This window comes from Neofelis nebulosa, chromosome 4 (genome assembly GCF_028018385.1).
Source record: "Neofelis nebulosa isolate mNeoNeb1 chromosome 4, mNeoNeb1.pri, whole genome shotgun sequence".
In the NCBI taxonomy this organism is placed as follows: Eukaryota; Metazoa; Chordata; class Mammalia; order Carnivora; family Felidae; genus Neofelis; species Neofelis nebulosa.
The window spans coordinates 166,032,045-166,050,069 of NC_080785.1; the positions used below are offsets into that span (position 1 = coordinate 166,032,045).

An 18,025-nucleotide genomic window follows, 5' to 3' on the forward strand; every position below is an offset into this window, starting at 1 on the left:
ACTGGGGGGACCCCAGCCCTCTCACCCCCGCAATGGTGCCCACTCCCTCGGCGGTGTCCTCCTTCCCCTGAATCCCACTGCCTTGTCCCTTACACGGGGTCTCCCCATTGGGTCTGAAGGGCTCTGGTTGAATGGGTGGGGTTGGGGGGTGCTGGGCCGCGTAGGGCCATGAGGCACAGGCGGTGATCACGGGGGCATTCCAGGCGACGTGGTGTGGGAACTCTGGGGACAGGACCCTCTGGGTAGAAGGCTGGGCCCCAGCTGGACAGGAAGGGAGGGGGCTCTTGGGGACCACCCAGCTCCACTCCTCGGCCCCCACTGCATGCCCGAGTCGGTGCCCCATCCTCGGCCGGCCTCAACTTACTGGAGACGGACCACGCGTGGTGGTGGCTGGGATCATGGCCCGTTTTACAGAGGGGGTGTCCGAGGTCATCCTTCTCGGGGCGGCTGCCCCAGCAGCAGCCCCTGAACTGAGGGGTCCCAGCCCAGGCGGAGGTCCCTGATGGAGGAAGGGGAGGGTTTCCTGCTTCTTGACTGAAGGTGGGGGCGGCGGCGGCGGCAGGGAGGGGGGAGGGAGCGTTTCAGGCCGTTTTGACATTTAACAAACACTATGCAAATCACATGCAAATCACCACCCATTTCTTAAGCCTCGACAGCTCAGGCGTGTTCTGAGATAGTAATGCTGGACCTGGCCGAGGCCGGTCGCCTGGAGGAGGGGTTCAAAGCCTCTCCCACTTTTCTTCCTTCCTCACTTGGTTTGTTGGATGCCTCCCAGTCCTGAGGCGAACGCAAAGAGCGACAAAAGCAGCTCCCCGCGTTCCCGTTTTCCAGATGGGGAAACGGAGCTGCAGGGAGGCACAAGCCTGGCCTGAGGTCCCAGAGCCACATGCGGAAAGCGGTGCCCCCACCGCATGTCGTCATGGACTAAAATGGACAGAGCCTGTGACCCAGGAAGGAGAGGGGACAGTGGCTGGAGCCGGCAGGACTCTGAGGAGGCTCCAGGCCTGGCAAGGCTGGCAGAGCTCCGTGAAATCTTCCTACAGTGTGGTTTGCCCTTGCATGGCCACCGCGACCTCGGATCTGGAGAAACCTGACACCGCCTGATTCAACCCTAGGGTCCTCCTTTCTCCTGCTACTCCGTCAGCATGGCCTTTGAATTCCGCCCCCCTCCAGCTGGCATGCCCTGCCTTCTCTGTTTGGCAAACTCCTAGTCATCCTGCAAAGCCCAGCTACAACGCCCCCTTGTTCATGCGGCCATTTCTGATCCTCCACGAAGAGTCTCCGTTTCCCTCTGGGCTTCTGTTACCCTAGGTCTCTCTCTGGTCCAGCCCTGACCCCTTGAGGCCTGTAGGGTCACTGCCCACTCGGGCGCAGTTCTGGCACCTGCCTGTGAATGACACGGCTCCAGACCTTTGCATGTGCACACTCTGTGCCCAGAATGCCCTTTCTGGTCTGTTCCACCCGGCCTGGCACGCTCCTACACTCTCGAGGTCCTCGCACGAATGCCTCACCGCTGTGCGCGCTCTGCCGTCAATCCCACTGGGATGGGCTTCATGCATGGAACTAGGGGGTGTCTCCCTCCTCCCAGCCTGACAGATCCTGCCTGGGGCCCCGGGATCACATCAGCAGGTTGGGACCGGGCAGAAAAGGGCCCTCTTCGCGTGTGTATGAATAAAGATTACGTGAAAACAGGTCAAGTTCAAGTCCCCTAACTTGGTCTTGGGGCTTCTGCCCGGGAGTGCCTGTCTCGGCCTCCCTTCCAGGACCCTGCAAGCTCTGCCCTCCCCAGGAACACCTTTTCCCTCGACTCCTATTCTGGCTGACCCCAACCAGGTCGCCCGGGTCACCCCTCTCTGGGCTGTGAAAAGAGGGGAGGCCTGGTCCCTCCCCCCACCCCCGCCCCCGGGGCCTCTCAGGCTCCTGGCTCCACCCCAGGAGCAAGTCTGGGCGGCAAGGAGTTTCGAGTGAGACTTGGCAGCCACCGCCTCCCGCGGGGGCCCAGCGCGTCCCGGGGAGGGGCCCCCTCCCGCCCTGGCTGCCGGCTTGGTTTGTGCTCCCAGAGTTCCGGGCCGGGGAGGGGGTTCCGGGGCGGCGAGTAAATCCAGGCGGTTCCCGGAGGAGGCATCAGTCGCCCAGCCAGAAGCTGCCGGCACCCAGACTCCCGGAGCTGCTTCTCTGCCCCACTCCCTCCGCGACGCCCAGCCAGGTCTTGGCATTCGCTGAGTCTGTTCCTTTGTTCACTGGGCACGTACTGAGCGTACTCCGTGTGCCTGGCCCCGTGCTGGCTGCTAGAGAGATCAAGACAGACCCTGCTCCAGCTGCCACAGACGGCGGGACAGGTTGTTCACTGCACAAAAGCACCCAGCTGAGGGATGAGAGGGCCCCAGGAAGGGGATACTTTTTTACAATTCACACAATGTCTCCTATTCAGGTGAGTGGTGGTCCTCATACACACACACACTTTCCATCCATCCATCCATCCATCCATCCATCCATCCATCCATCTGTGTCTCATTTCACTGCTTTTTTCTCTTTTTTTCTCTCTTTTTTTCTTTTCTTTTTCCACCTTTTTTCCTTTTTCTCTTTTCTCTTTTTCCCCCCCCCCCCCCACCGTGTGTCTTTATCTCTGCCTCCCTCCAAGATCTCTATCTGGGTCTCTCCGTTCGTCTCTATCTTTGTCTCTCTGCCTCTCTTTCTCCCCACATCTCTGGCTGCTTATCTCTCTCTGTCTCTCACACCCCCTATCAGAAAGGAACCCCTCTCATGCCCTGAGCATGACCTCGGGGGCGTTTTCCAAAGCTGCTGGGCTGGTGAATCGCAGTCACTGACTGAACACCTCCGATCGGCAGCACGCTGGGGACGGCGTGGTGGCCCAAACACCACCTGTTGGCTCTCATGAGACTGCAGGGCCAGCAGAAGACCCACGAAGCTACGGGGAGGAGTCCGCTCCTGGGATCCCAGAACCCCCCCCCCCCCCACCTCTGGGCCAAGCCCACAGTCCTCCACCGAAAGGCCTTGGGGATCCTTGTCCTTCTCTGGGCCTGTTTCCCCACCTGCCCGGGGAAGGAGTGCCTGGTCCAGGAGCTGCTCACACGGTATCAGCTGTTTGTTGGCAGAGAAATCCTGACTCACCCCCACCCCCAACTAGGTTTGAAAGAATCCTCCAAGGGGGAAACGGTTGTAAGAAGAAACAAAACAATAGCCGACTCAGCTGCCCAGCCTACCATCTGGCTCACCCGGCGTGGAAGCAGCCTTACTGCCAGCCCCCAAGAATGTGAGAGAAACTTGCCTGTCCCTTCCCCTGATGGCCCCTGGTACCCACTGCAGGCTGCTGGCCTCACCCTGAGGGCTCCCGGCCTGGCTCTACAGGGCTCCCGACTTGGCACTGACCTCACCCCTGTGCTCTGACCTCCAGACCCACTCAGCCTCTTGCTGTTGCTGGGTCCCACATGGGAGAAACTCTTCCTAGCCACAGGGCCTTTGCATGTGCTGTTCCTGTGTACACAGCCCCCTCTCACCGCCTTTCATCTTCCGACTTGCAGGCTCAATGTCACTTCCCTGAGGAGGCCCTAAACAAGTCACGTCCCCCCAGTTTCGCATTCTCACACCATCCTGTTTCTTTCCTTTGTCGCATTAATTATTTACATTATTACTTATGCAGTGTGTATTTTTCCCACGAGCCTGTGACACTGCAAAGGCTGGGATGGGGTCTCATCTGGTCACTGCTGGATCGCACAACATTTAGTAAGGGAGTGGGGAGCCGGGAACACCCTCCCTTCCCAGGCTCAGTGAGGGACCCCTGCCGTCAGCACTGTGTCCGGCTCCAGCTGGCCAAGGGGCACAGAGGCTTGGGATTAGGATTCCATGCGCTCTGGCTCCTGCCACTGTGATAAATGGGAACAATTCAGAATTAATTATTGACCGCCCCGCTGAGCTGGCCCGATGTGGACAGATAGTGTGCCCTCGCCATCATGCCTGCCCAACATTTCTCAGGAGTTTCTAAGAGGTTGAGAGGCAGCCGGCTCGGGGGAGAGGCCCGGAAGACACTGGAGCCAGATGGAGCTGGGTGCAAAGCCTGGCTCTGCGGGGCTGTTTTGGGCAACCCGCTTTCCCTCTCTGAACCTCAGTTTGCTCAGGATTCGTTGCAGGAATCACCTTAACAGCGCGGAGCACGCAGTGGTTCTACAATAAATGCTGCAGAATCTGTGAGTTGACTCTGGAGGCCTAATTCTTCCCCCTGACCCTGGCCGAATAAACCGGAGTCAGGGTGGGAGGCAGAATCCTTACCCACAGGTGGCTCTGCCCCCCCTTCATAGATCTGGGTTCTAAGAACTGATCCAAGGCAACGACCACAAAGAAGCAACTGTCTGAGTTACTACTTCCTTTTCCTTTAGATTCCAGATTGCCCCACCCCACTGCAAGGACACAGCGTCCCCTGGTGGGCAGTGAGTGAAAAGGTCGCTGCATTAGAATTTAAATGCCTAGTAGAAAGGCATTTAAATGGTAGAAAGATCATGGAAGCCACGGATGTACTTTAGAACTTTGCGGTAGGGGCGCCCGGGTGGCTCAGTCGGTTGAGGGTCCGGCTGCGGCTCAGATCATGATCTCACGGTTCAGGGTTCGAGCCCCGCGTCGGGCTCTGTGGTGACAGCTTGGAGCCTGCTTGGGATTCTGTGTCTCCCTCTCTCTCTGCCCCTCTCCCGCTCATGCTTTCTCTCTGTCGTCTCTCAAAAATCAATAAACCAAAACAAATGTTTTTAAACTTTCCGGTAGCCACAAGAGGAAAAAAAAAAAAAAAGTGAAAAGAAACAGGTGAAATGAATCTTGATATCTTTTTTTAAAAAAATTTTATTGTTTATTTACTTTTGAGAGGGGGGAGGGGCAGAGAGAGAGGGAGACACAGAATCGGAAGCGGGCTCCAGGCCCGTAGCTGTCAGCACAGAGCCCCACGCGGGGCTCGAACTCACAGACTGCGAGATCATGACCTAAGCCCAAGTCGGACGCTTAACTGACTGAGCCACCCGGGCGCCCCAATTTTGACGTGTTTTCGTTAACTCAATACAGCCAAAACGTCAGTTTAACATGCAATCGATATAAACCATTGTTAATGAGCTATCTTAACATTCTTTTCCCACCAAGTCTTCAGCACCTGATTGCACTAGTCACATTTGAAAGGCCAGTGGCTCCCACACTGGACAGTATGGGATCAGGGTGTACGGTTCCATCGCCCGCGTGGACGAGCGCGGTCCCCTCTGCTCGGGTTCCCTCCTCCCCAACCCGTACACGGTGGGGTCCTCTTCCCGGAAGCAGCCACTAGAGGGCGGCCGTAAGCACCCGAGTCAGGTCCCCGACCTCCTTTGATCTCATTGCCCGTGGAGGTAGGTCCTGCGGGGGCCCTGGGGGCCACAGGATTTGGGCTTTTATCCCAAAGAAGATGGGAGCCCCGGAAGGCTGTCGAGGGTTCAAATCCCGCCTCTGCGTTCTTTTAGCCAAGTAACCCGAGGCCTGTGACTTGCCCTTCTGGGCCTGTTTCCCAGCTATAAAATCAGTCCAGGGGCCCCTGGGTGGCTCAGTTGGTTAAGTGGCCGACTTCAGTCGGGTCGTGATCTCGCGGTCCGTGAGTTCGAGCCCCGCGACGGGCTCTGTGCTGACGGCTCGGAGCCTGCTTCAAATTCTGTGTCTCCCTCTCTCTCTGCTCCTCCCCCGCTCATGCTCTGTCTCTCTCTCCTTCAAAAATAAAAAAAAAATAAAAACATTTAAAAATAAATAAATAAAGATTAAAAAAAAAAACAGTTTAAAAAAAATAAAAAATAAATCAGTCCAGTAATAGACCATCCGTCCTCTGACAGCTTCTGGCCTCAGGATGCTTACTTAGGAGCTCCAGCCTCCCCGCAGCTATCAGGACCCGGATAAGGTGAGGCCAGGGAGGCACCACGGACTCTCCACACAAGTTAAGAGGTGACGCCAAAGTCAGCCGTCTGGATAAGTACTATTTTGATAGCACATTTAAAAAGCACAACGAAGAGATAAAAAGTAAAAACTACTCACAATGAATGCAAAAACATCTACAATGAACAAAGTATCAAAGTGCTAAGTATAGACGTCCTCCACCCTGCCTCGCTTGCCTCGCCCTATTCCGGGTTCTGCTGCACCTGGGAGGCCCTTCCTCTGCACAGCCTCCCCTCCCCGCCGCCGTAAAGGCTTCTGATTGAACCTTCATTCTCCATGATTAAGCCCAGGGATCTGGGGGCCCAGCAGCACCGCAGGAAGGAGGCCGAGGCAGGGGCAGGCCAGGCTGGGCCTCCCTGGGGGAGAGGGGAGACCGGGAGGGAGGCCGCTGAGTGGCTGGAGCGGAAGCCGGAACTTAATGAGCCCCTCAGGATTAATTACGGGGCCCAGGAGCAGGCTGAGAAATCTATTACCCGAGCCTTTCCCAGACTCCGGGCTTCCCTCCTTCGCTCCATCATTTCCCGCCGCCCCCCCCCCCCCAACCTCCTCCCCATTCTTTTCCAACAAAATATATTTATTTTTAAAATGCACCTTTATATCCTACTGTGGAAACCCAGATATATATATTTTTGAGCGGAGTAGATGGTGTCCATAAATTTGGGAGGATATACATTGAAATGAATATATAACTGTTAAAAAATGATCTGCGTGGTCCCGGTTGGAACCGTAGTAACAGCAGCCGCCCTGTGAGTATTTGAGTATGCGCTGAGTGTTTACACAGTTGGCTCAGCTCTTCTTGTCCTAACAGTAGCTCTGGGGGTGCCAGCTCTCATGACCCCCCACTCTGCAAGTGCTTCTCGGACTCTAGGATCTACGTTCCTGAGCCCGGCTGTCTGCATCAGGGTGGGTTCTGACTTGAGATCTTGTCCTGCAAAGCCCCACCAGGCTGCTCTGTCCAGGGGGAGCCACTCTGGGTTCCAGCTGAGACCAGAATTTGTGACTTTTTTTTTTTCTCTTTCTGCCTCCAAGCATTCGCCTCGGCTGTTCCCTCCACAAGGAATGCCTTTCCTTCTGGCATGTGCATCGTCCTCGGTCTTCAAAACTCAGGGCGCAAGTCTGCCTGCAGGAGGCTTTCTTTGTGAACCCCACACTGAGGCTTCACCCACCCCACCGTGGGCACCCTGTCTTCCGCCCAGCCTGACCCCTCGGGCGGGTAGGATATCAGTAGTGGGGGAGGGGGGCACTCGTGGCTCTTGGAGTCTGTGGGGAGAGCCCCCCCCCCCCGCTTGTCCTTCGTCTCCCTCCTTCAAGCACCGTTATCTCTCCATCTTACAGGGGAGGACACCGAGGCTGGGGGAGAACCGAGGACCTAAGTCACACACCAGGGGAGTGGGGGGCGGGGCACAAGGCCTGGTGACTCAACTCTGACGCTGGTGACTCAACTCTGACGCTGGTGACAGGAGTCGCCTCCTGGGTCCACGGCCCCTCCCCCGTTGTGCAGATGGGGAAACTGAGGCGCTGAGAGGCAAACCGGCCTTGCTGAGGTCACACGGCCGGTCCTCAGGGTGGAGATGGGGACAGTGCCATTGTCAGAGGGGGAGTGGATCTGGAAGGGCGAGGTTACAAAGGCAGCAATAGTGTTATGGGAGGAGGAGCAAGGGGGGGTGGCAAGGAGGGGGGAGGAGAATGGGACCCACGGGGACACCGAGGCTCCGCCCCCTTCCCTGTCTCTTCTCCACCTCCCTCTCTGGGCCTGTTGCTGGTCAGCTGGCTGCCGGGGTGGGGTTGGGGGGGGAATCTCACCATTTCCTTGGGGCAAGGGAATTAAACGGTGCCAAGTGGGGCAAGGTGACCCCGGAGGGACAGCCGGCCAACCCCCCAGGCTTTCTCTGGCCACCAAAGGTCCAAAATGCAGGTGGGAAGGCTTAGGTCCTCCTGTCTCTCTCTCTCTCTCTCTCACCCCCGCCCCTCGATCTCATAACACCCCCAGACCCCTGCTGGCCTCATGTTTAATTTATTTCACAGCTAATTGGAGCCAGGCTGGGGGAGGGGCATAGTGACCTTGGCCTGCCCCCCCCCCCCCGCCCTTCCTGCCGCTGGGGAGACCGGGGAACGGTGGGGGCAAATTCAAGGGGCTCTGTGTCCCCCTCTGCACCCACAGAGTGGTGCAGAGCGGGGTGCAGAGGGGGACACAGAGGGGGACACAGTGGTGCAGGAGGTGGTCCCAGCACCTCCTCCCAGGGAGCATGCTCCTCATGGCTCGGGAAACTGTAGGGGGCGGGGTGGGGGGGAGGGGGGGCAGGGGGGGCAGGCAGGATGGGGGCGAAGAGGTGGGATTTCCAGCTCAGGCCAACTGCACCCCAGGGTCAGGATGCTCCTTCTGTCCCGCCCTCCCGTCCACCGATCGGGATTGATAAAAATACCTGGGGGGGGGGGGGGGCGGTACAGGTAGGTCCACCAAGGCCCCAGGTCCCAGGGTACCAGGCTGAATATTCAACAAGAGTGAGTAATCAGCAGCGCTCCGGGTCACATGAGATCCCGCCGGTGAGTGTGGCACGTGGCTCTCTGAAAATGTTAGCCACGGTGACGGCCACGGTCCTGGAGGACTTACCGCGGGCCAGGCGGGGGACTGAGCAACCTTGGCACTTATCACCAGGCCAGGATCAGAGGCGCCAACAGGGCTGGTGAGCGAGATAAATACTATTTGAAGTCATAGTCTCAAGAGTTCAAACCAATGCAAAACAAAGGCCACGTGGAGCAAAATCGCCAATGTTCTTTTTTTTAATGTGTATTTATTTTTTTTTTATTTTTTTTTCAATGTTTTTAATTTATTTTTGGGACAGAGAGAGACAGACAGAGCATGAACGGGGGAGGGGCAGAGAGAGGGAGACACAGAATCGGAAACAGGCTCCAGGCTCCGAGCCATCAGCCCAGAGCCCGACGCGGGGCTCGAACTCACGGAACGCGAGATTGTGACCTGGCTGAAGTCGGACGCTTAACCGACTGCGCCACCCAGGCGCCCCAATGTGTATTTATTTTTGAGAGAGAGACAGAAAGAGAGCGAGAGAGAGCATGAACGGGGGAGGGGCAGAGAGAGAGGGAGACACAGCATCCGAAGCAGGCCCCAGGCTCCGGGCTGTCAGCACAGAGCGGGACGCAGGGCTCGAACTCGTGAACCGTGAGATCATGACCTGAGCTGAAGTCGGACGCTTCACCGACTGAGTCACCCAGGCGCCCTCCGGAGCTATCCAATGTTACAGACCACTCTCACGGCCTGCTGGCCTCCCCACCTCTTGGCCCCGGGTGGGACTTTGTTCTTCCCTCCCCGCTGGCTCCCACTGTGGGAAACAAGGGTGGGCATCCCCGTGACATCAGTCCTGCACAATAGCTCTCTCTCTCTCTCTCTCTCTCTCTCCCCCCCATCCCCCGGAGGGGAAAGACCCCAGCTTCAGGCATCAGCATCGGGCAACTTGCGGCTGGGGGCCCAGCCTCGATGCCCCCATTTGTCCCCCGTAGGAGCAAAGCCTCTCTCTCACTTCTGTTTCCCATAAGCAAGGTGGGTGGTAGAGACCAGGTCCCCCCCACCCCCCCAGAGACCACCATTCACGAGGCCCTCCTCCGCGGACAAACACAAACCCCCCAAATTCCGGTTCAGATACACGCTGTAGGCCAATCATGGATCAGTGCTCAGCTTCCGCAGCCAGCCGTCCTGGGTTCAAGTCCTAGCTCGACCTCGAGCAAGCCGTGTGACTCGAGGCCGACCGTTTACCCTCCTCGGCCAAATGCCGCTGGATGAAGCGAGTGCAACGCGCGCACGGGGCAAGCTGAGGCCGCCGCCCGGGTCCCCGCCGTCGTGCGGGGCGGGGCGGGCCGGGCGCAGAGCCGAGCGGCCGAGGCTCGGAGCGGGGGGAGGGGGGGAGGGGGGGGAGGGGGGGAGGGGGGGGAGGGGGGGGTGGGGGACGAGCGGGAGGCCGCGCGGCCCGGATCCGCGCTCGGCGGCGGCGCCGAGCGTTTCCATGGCAGCCTGGCGGGAGCCGGCCGGAGCGATTAGGCGTCCCGCGTCGCTGCTGCTAAAAATAGCCCGCGCCGCACCGGGCTCATTAGCCGCTGGGCTTTTGGCCGCCAGGTACCCCCTCCCGGCCCCGCTTCCCGCTGGCGCCCGGGCGCAGGAGGATGCGGCGGGGACGCGCGGCCCCGGGGCCCGGCCCTGCTCCCCGAGATCGTCCCCAGAGGCAGATCTGATCTCCCTGCGGCGCTGCCCTGAACCCTTCCTTGGCTCCCCGTCGCCCTCGGCTCCCCTGACCGCCCTGACTCCCTCTGGATGCCTCTCAGGGGCTCGCAGCCGCCGCAGCCGCCGCTGCTCGGGGCCCGCCCTTCCCTCCGCGTGGGCCCCCCCTGCCTTCTCCCCCCTCCGCCTGTCCTGCCTCAGCGGATGCATCGCCTCCTCCGGGAAGCCCGAGTCCCGCCCAGCCCAGCTCGGCCCTCTTCTGGGCGCCTCGTCTCGCTCACCTGCGAGCTCTTGGAGGGAGGGGAGCGCGCGCTCTAGCCCCGGTGGCGGGAGAAGGACACGGCACACAGCCCGCGTTCAGGCTTCGCGGAAAGAGCCAGGGAATGAAACGATCCATGTGGGATGCGGGCATGTCCTGGGGGAGGAGGGGTGGCCGCTCCGCCTGCGCGTCCCCACTGCCCTCCGTGGGCGGCCCGGCTGCGTGACCCGGCCGAGGCCACTCGCGCTCTCTGGGCTGCTTTTGGGGAAGCAGTGGGCAGGATTTCCGGAGCCGGGAAGGGCAGTTCCGCGGCCGGCCACGTGGTGGCCCGTTTGGCACGCTACAGCTTGGTTGCAGCAAGGCTGGGCCGCGCACAGGGGACTTCCGGGGAAATCAGGAGGCGGAGATGGGGCGCTGGGCAGTTTGCAGCAGGGGAGGGTTAGCGGGAAAGGGAGGAAGTCCGGGGCCTGCAATATGGGCGGTGACGGTGCGCAAGACTTTTGATTATCGGAGACCTGTTGTTGCCATGATTCCATGACCCCGTCTGTGAAACCGTTAAGACCGTGGCTTCAGTGAAAGAGAAGCTCACCGTTCCCGTCCTCACTGTCCCGGCATCATCCCAGGCTGCCGCGGTGGCTCCTCAATCACCAGGGACCAGACTTCTTTTACCTTGTTCCTCTAGCCCCTCAGCTGAACTCCCATCTGTGGACCACAGTGGCTGCTCCAGCTCCTGCCATCACAAATACCTCCCAGCCAAGAGGGTGGAGGCGGGAGGGGAGAAGGGTTGGAGGAGGGCCTGTGCGTCCGTGCTGAGGTTACAACCTGGAAGTTACATGCGTGATTTATGCTCATATCCTGTCGTCCACTCTGTAGCCAAATGGTCACGCTGAGCTGCAAGGGGGGGCTGGGAAGTATAGTCTTTAGCGGGGAAGCTTTTCTTTCTTTCTTTCTTTCTTTCTTTCTTTCTTTCTTTCTTTCTTTCTTTCTTGTTTATTTATTTTGAGAGAGAGAGAGAGCAAGGGAGGGGCCGAGAGAGAGAGAGAGAGAGAATCCCAAGCAGGCTCTGTGCTGTGCTGACAGTGAGGGGCTCGAGGCAGGACTCGAACCTCCCACCCCCACCCCCACCTGCCCCGGGCGCCCCTGGGCAGATTCTATTTCTAAAGGAGAAAACAGAATGAATATCAAGGGCCAGCTCACAGCCTCTGCCACTGAGGGGGCTGGGAAGGAAGAGTGGACCTTTGTCACTGTTTCCATGACCCTAGCAGAGTGATGCCCTTTCTCCTCGATCTCTGGACAAGGAGACTGGCACGACCCCGTCCTGCTCCCTCTCCCCCTCGCTTACTCTGCTCCAGCCACACGAGCCTCCTTACTGTTCCTCCAGCATGCCAGACTCAGTCCTGCCCAACAAGGGCCCTTGCACAGGCTTCCCTCCGCCTGGGATGCTCTTTCTCCACATCTCTCCATGGCTCCCTCCTTCCCGTCCTTCAGCTCTCTGCTCAGCTGTCACCCTCTCCGAGACCTTCCCTGAATGCCCTGTTTATTTTTTTTTTTTTATTTAAATTTTTTTTTTCAACGCTTTTTATTTATTTTTGGGACAGAGAGAGACAGAGCATGAATGGGGGAGGGGCAGAGAGAGAGGGACACACAGAATCGGAAACAGGCTCCAGGCTCCGAGCCATCAGCCCGGAGCCTGACGCGGGGCTCGAACTCACGGACCGCGAGATCGTGACCTGGCTGAAGTCGGACGCTTAACCGACTGCGCCACCCAGGCGCCCCTTGAATGCCCTGTTTAAAATTACAACCTGCCCTCCCTCCCCTCTTCCTGCCCCTTCCAGAAGCCTTCCCTGCCCTCATATTCTTCTGAGCACTTTGCACTCTTTAAAGCCCTGTAGGTTTACTCCCTCTGTCTCCCCCACCAGGCCGTGAGCTGGACCAGGGCAGAGCTTTCCGCCTCTTATGTTCGCTGTCGCGGTCCCAGCGCCTGGACCAGTGCCTGGCCCTCAGTCGGGGCTCAGGAAATATTCTGAACGACAGCCCTGAGTATATAAAGAATTCCCCTTTTACAGATATGGAAACTGAGGTCCCAGGGGGAAGGGTGATTCACCCACGGTCGCATGCTGGTGGTGGGCAAAATATGGCCGCGTTGCCCGCCTGGCTCCCATCTCCTCTCTGTCGGCCTCTTTCTCCACCTTTCTCTCCCGCCCCCCCCCCCCCCCCCCCCCCCCCCCGGCGAGCTACTCACCAGTTTTGGTTCAGGTTCTGCTTGTGTTTCCTGGAGCACATTCCTGACACCTGAACACATTTCTGATGCAGCAGCCGAGAAGAGCCCGGGGGTGACCCAAGAGGCACCCCTGTGCCTGGGCCCCTGGCCGCTGTGTCGCATTTCAATGCCACGCAAGTATAAAGGCACGTGCGAATTTAAAATCGCACCCGAAGTTCTTCCGGCCCGTTGCACGCCTCTTGCTTCCTCCCCGCTGTTGGGCGAGGCTCACTGCCACCCAGGGTGGGGCAAAGCTTTGGTCTGGGGTTCGAATCCTGCCTTGCGTGGCCTGGGGTATCTTCTTTGCCACCCGCCCCCGGCCTCAGGTTTCTACTGAGAAATACCCCACTGTGTGCAGAGCCTGGCCTACGGACGGTGCTCCCACGAGGCAGGAAGGTGAGGACATCAACTGGCTCCCCGAGGCTGCAGACCACCCCCCCCCCGCCCACCCCAGACCCTCTCCACCTTCCCGGCCTCGCTCCCTATTCCCTCGGCCGCCCTGTGCCAGGTTTCTGTTTAGTTTAATAATCTCCCGAAAGTTTAATTGTTGTTTTATTCATCCGTGACCTTTTTCTCTCATCTGGAGACGTATTATTGCTAATCTACAAATTTCAAGAACCAGATTTATTTGCAAAACCAATTACCTGCCTATGCAAATGACCTCTTTCGGCGCCCGCCTCCCAGGCCAGCTGGCTGGTGGGGGGAGAGGGGGGAGCCGCTGCCCGCCCCCGTTAGAGCCGCTGCTCAAACACTTGGAAGCCAACTTATCTATAATTCCTCCGAGTGGGGCAGCCCTCTCGGCCCAGGAGTTAATTAGAATCGCAGTAATCAAGGGAGGCCCTGACCCCACATCTCTCAGCTCTGACCTCCTAGAGGGACCTCATGAAGTGGCCGGAGGCTCTGATGCCTTCCTACCTGGCCCTTCTGACGGGAACGACGCCCGTTCAGTCGTTCGCTTCGCTCATTCATTCGTTCACTGATTCAGAATTGCTCGCGAGAGTGGCCTGTGTGCCAGGCACTGTTCTAGGCTCTGGAGGCGAAGCAGGGGACAGACGGGCCGGCCAGGAAGGAAGATGTCTCCGCCTGTACGAAGCTGACAGCTGAAGAGAGAGAAAACAAGCGAGATCAATAAGGAAAAGCCCCGTTCCTGGAGGGCTTTCCCCGGCATCGTGGCCAGCCTGATGCGTCCTTCTACGGTCTCAGCTCACATGTCACCTCCTCAAGGAAGCCTCCCCTGATCACCCCAGCTAGCGGGCACCTTCCCCGAACCGTGAAGTCCCCTTTCCCTGCTCCCTGAAGTTAGATTAGGCATTTGTGTGCTGCCTTCTGTCTCCCGCAGCTTAAATATCAGCCCCTGGAGGACGGAGGGGCCGTGGTTGTTTTGTGTACAGCTGCATCCCCAGCACCCAGAGCGGCACCTGGGCGCCCCACAATCCTTTGTTGAATGAATGAATGAGTGAATGAATGAATGAACGCGTGGACGGAGGATGGATGATGCAGGGGGCAGAAGGCCCTGCTTGTCATCGTGCGGAGGACACGATAACTTCTCCCTGTGGTCGTCTTGGCCTCGGCAATCTACCTCGGCCTCTGGGGCCGAAATGTTCCCATTTCACAGACAGAACACGGAGGCTCAGGGGAGAACAGAACAGCTCAGGGGTCTCCCTCAGGGGTCCTCAGGGCTCCTGCAGCTGCCCCAGCAGAAGGAAGGGACAGAGAGGTCACGGGTCAGAGCCCGGGCTGGCGGGCAGGACCTCAAGTTCTCTGGCCACGCCCGGGTCTCCTTCCCCTGGGCTTTGAGACTCCACCCACCTCTGGTTTCCCTCCCACCTCTCAGGCCTCCTCCTCTCCTTTGCCTCCTGCCCATCCCCCTGGAGACTCCCCAGCGGCCCCCCCCACCCCGCCCCGTCCGGGGGGCAGCAACCTCCCCTGAAACCCACTCCTTGTCCAGGGTCCTGACATCATATCCAGGGACCGCTTCACGTGCCCTGCCCTTGAGCCGTGGGGCATCTGGCTCTTCTTTGCGTATGCTGTTCCCTCTGCCTGTGACACTGTTCCCCTTTGGAGCCCTGTCATGTCCTCCCAACCTGATTATCACCCCCCCCCTCCCCGCTCCTGCTCCGGGGTTATATGTCCCAGAGCTGGCAAGTGTGTCTTAAGAAACTGTCACAATTTCAACAATGTAACATTTATCTTTCCAACTAGATGCTAAACTCCCACTGAGCAGGGCCCTCCAGATCTCCCAGTATCTCCAGCGCTCTCATAGCCCCTCATCACCCCCTCCCCGTTCCTGTGCCCCCCCCCAATGCCTATGGCTAAGCATCTCCTCCTGTCTTGGAATGCAACCCCCCCCAGCCCTCCCGCCTCCACCCCTCTCGATTCATTCAATCCCGGGCCACCCGCGGATTCAATTATTCTGCTGCTGGGGCGGCCCGGCAATTTTCTTCTGGGGCTGAGAAGCTGCGTTCCCGTCTGTGTGACTTTGAACAGCACAGCGACCCAGAGACAAAGATGCGGAGACAAACAGGGAATAGGAGAGAGACAGAATCAGAGAAGCAAATCGAAGGAAAGAGATAGAGACAGAGAGACACAGAGACGCGGAGGGGAGAGGCCGGGAGAAAGTCAGCCTGGGCTAACCTCACCCGATGGCCTCAGGCTTTCAACTTGTTTCAAAACAGTGACCACTCTGCGAACGTTCCAGAATGTCCCCCTCACGACCTCGTGTCGCTCCCCCATCCTTCAACACACACACACACACACACACACACACACCCAGCCCAGACTTTGCTGAGGACACTGCTATCGGCCAGAACAGCTCTGACAGGAAACGGGAGCTTTTTGTAAGGTAATGAGCCCCTCATCCGGAGAGGAGTCCAAGCAGCGACTGTGCACTAGAAGATCCTTTCAGATTCCAAATGTGTTCAAGGTGCCCGTTTATTCTGCAGACAGGCCTTTCATTTTTTCTGAGCACGCATTAAGTACCAGGGCCTGGGCAGGGAGGAAGAGAGAGGGAAGGGAGGGAGGGGAGGGAATGGGGCAGGTCGTGCAGAGAGCATGGGGAGGGGAGGACTTGGGTGGCTACCCCAGGCAGGGGAGAGCCCTGGAGGGCTGTGGGCAGAGGGAAGAGAGACCTGAGTCAGGCTTACCCTTGGCGGCTGCCGGGGAGTATCTATCTAGCCCCTCTCTGGCTTTGGCTGCGTGACCTTGGCCACGTCCCCCATGCCCCTGCTCTGGCCCCAGCCCCTGTCTCCACACAGAGGTGACAGGCAAAGCCGTCTCTGCGCACCTGCCGTGGCCCCACTACCTGAGCTGCCTCGGGGAGCCTTGATGACTCCGGTGCCCCGTATCACGGGTGGTTATCTGCACGCGCGAACCCTCCCGGGAGCTTTGCAGACAATAATGAAATCACCGAATCTCGTGATCGGAGACTTAACAGGGACGTCCTCGGCAGCTGGCACCACCTCTCCCCAGGGAGACGTTCCCAAGACTCGGGCAAGGAGAGAAGACACTTCCTTCACATTCAGCCTCCCCTGCCAGGAGCCCCGAGCAGAGTCAGCCTCTCCCTGGAGAGGGATCTGGTGGGACTTTCTCATTCATTCAGCCTGTGTCGGAGCCTCCCAAGTTCTGGCCAGGCTCCCTCCTTGCCGTCTGGTGCTGGGCAACTCTCCTCCTCCCTGGACCCAGGTTTCCCTAAACTGGCTCCCGACGCTGTTTCCGAGCCACCTTCCGAGCAGAAGGTGGGGTCCCCCCCTCCCGTGGGAGGCAAAACCTTTCCTTGCGCCCCGCCCCCACCCATTTTTTTTTTTTAATGTTCATTTAGGCTCCAGGCTCCAAGCTGTCAGCACGGAGCCTGACGCGGGGCTCGAACCCACAAACCGTGAGATCATGACCTGAGCCCAGGTCGGAGGCTTAACCGACTGGGCCACCCAGGTGCCCCAAGGTTTTCTAGTCACTCCCTCATTCCTTCCAGGTTTTCTAAGCTTTCTACGCTCTAGAGTTCATGCTCAGTGATCATGAGCGGTGGGGCTGGGAGCCCTTGCTTTCTGGGGTGATATTAAACATATTCAGCCACAGGACCCACCAATGAGACCGGCAGTGCTGGGGTAAGTCCCAGCAGCTCTGTTCGGGGCCAGACCTTGAAGGAGGCCCGGCGGGCTCAGGGATAGACCTGGGGAATGGGCAGGAGACATCCTTGATTCGCCAAGCATTCCTGGACAGCGATAAGCCCACTGTCACGGCCAAGCCCGGAATGCAAATTGTCTTGCTCCCCATCTGCCGGTGCGTTGGCCTGAGGCTTCCCGAAGTCCGTTCTGCCATTCCCCGGCACGTGTTGGGCCTCCGTCTTAAGAGGACCTCAGGAGGGGCGCCTGGGGGGGCTCAGTCTGTTGAGCGTCCGACTTCGGCTGGGGGCGTGATCTCACGGTTCATGAGTTTGAGCCCCACCTTGGGCTCGGGCTCGCTGCTGTGAGCACAGAGCCTGTTTTGGATCCTTTCTTCCCCTCTGTCTGCTCCTCCCCTGCCTGTGCCCTCTCAGAAATAAATAAACATTAAAAAAAAGAGGGCTTCGGGTGTTGGAAAGGAAAGGCCAGCGGATCCTCAGCGAGCCTCCACGGCCAGTAGCCGGGACTGGGTTGGCAGGGAGGGGTCCCCTTAACGGACCCCTCGGCCAGAGGGTTCTGAGAGCCCCTGGCCAGGCCCCGGTTCTGCCTGCAAGCCTGGGAAAAGCATCCCTGGCTCCTGAGCCCTCCAGAGAAGGTGGACGGAAAAGGAGGCTAGTGGGATGCCTGGTGAAGTGGAACTTAACATTTTTTAATCAGAAGGAACTGCCAGCCACCTTTCCTTTGTAGAGTGGAGACAGCTAAACTCTACGGAGCAGAACTCCTTTATCTGGGGAGAGCCGAGTGAGGGATTCCTCCTCCGTCTCCTTATGTTTAAGTGGGTGCCCATGATTATGGCGGACAGTGATGACGATGTCGTCATCCGCCGAGCCAGCCCCAAATCCAACAGCCGAAAGCACTGAGCATTTACTTGGGTCCACGAGTCTGCAGATCAGCTGGGAGATTCTGCTCGTCTCATCCAGCCTCAGTCCTGACTCCACACTCAAGTAGTCAGCTCCGAGGGTCTTGGCTGGGCGCTCTTGTTGGGGGTCAGCTGGCCGCCAGCTGGGACAGCTAGATTTTCTTCCGCGATCATCTTCCATGATGATCAAGGATGTTCGTCTAGGCAGACCAGCCTGGGGTTGTTCGCACGGAGCTGGGCTCCAGGAGAGGGAAGGGGAGCATTCAAGGCCTCGACTCTGTTGTGGTTGAACGTGGAGATGACTGTGGCCTCA

At 58.7% G+C, this 18,025-nt stretch overlaps 1 long non-coding RNA gene across 1 annotated transcript; it reads right to left on the reverse strand.

Annotated features, from left to right (window-relative positions):
- Positions 1–6,543: 6,543 nt before the first annotated feature.
- On the reverse strand, positions 6,544–9,849 carry LOC131508518 (uncharacterized). Its single transcript, XR_009260039.1, has 3 exons — positions 9,586–9,849; positions 7,393–7,555; positions 6,544–7,069 (listed from the first exon to the last, which is right to left on the reverse strand). It is a non-coding gene; the product is annotated as an uncharacterized LOC131508518 (long non-coding RNA).
- Between the last annotated feature and the right edge of the window lie 8,176 nt (positions 9,850–18,025).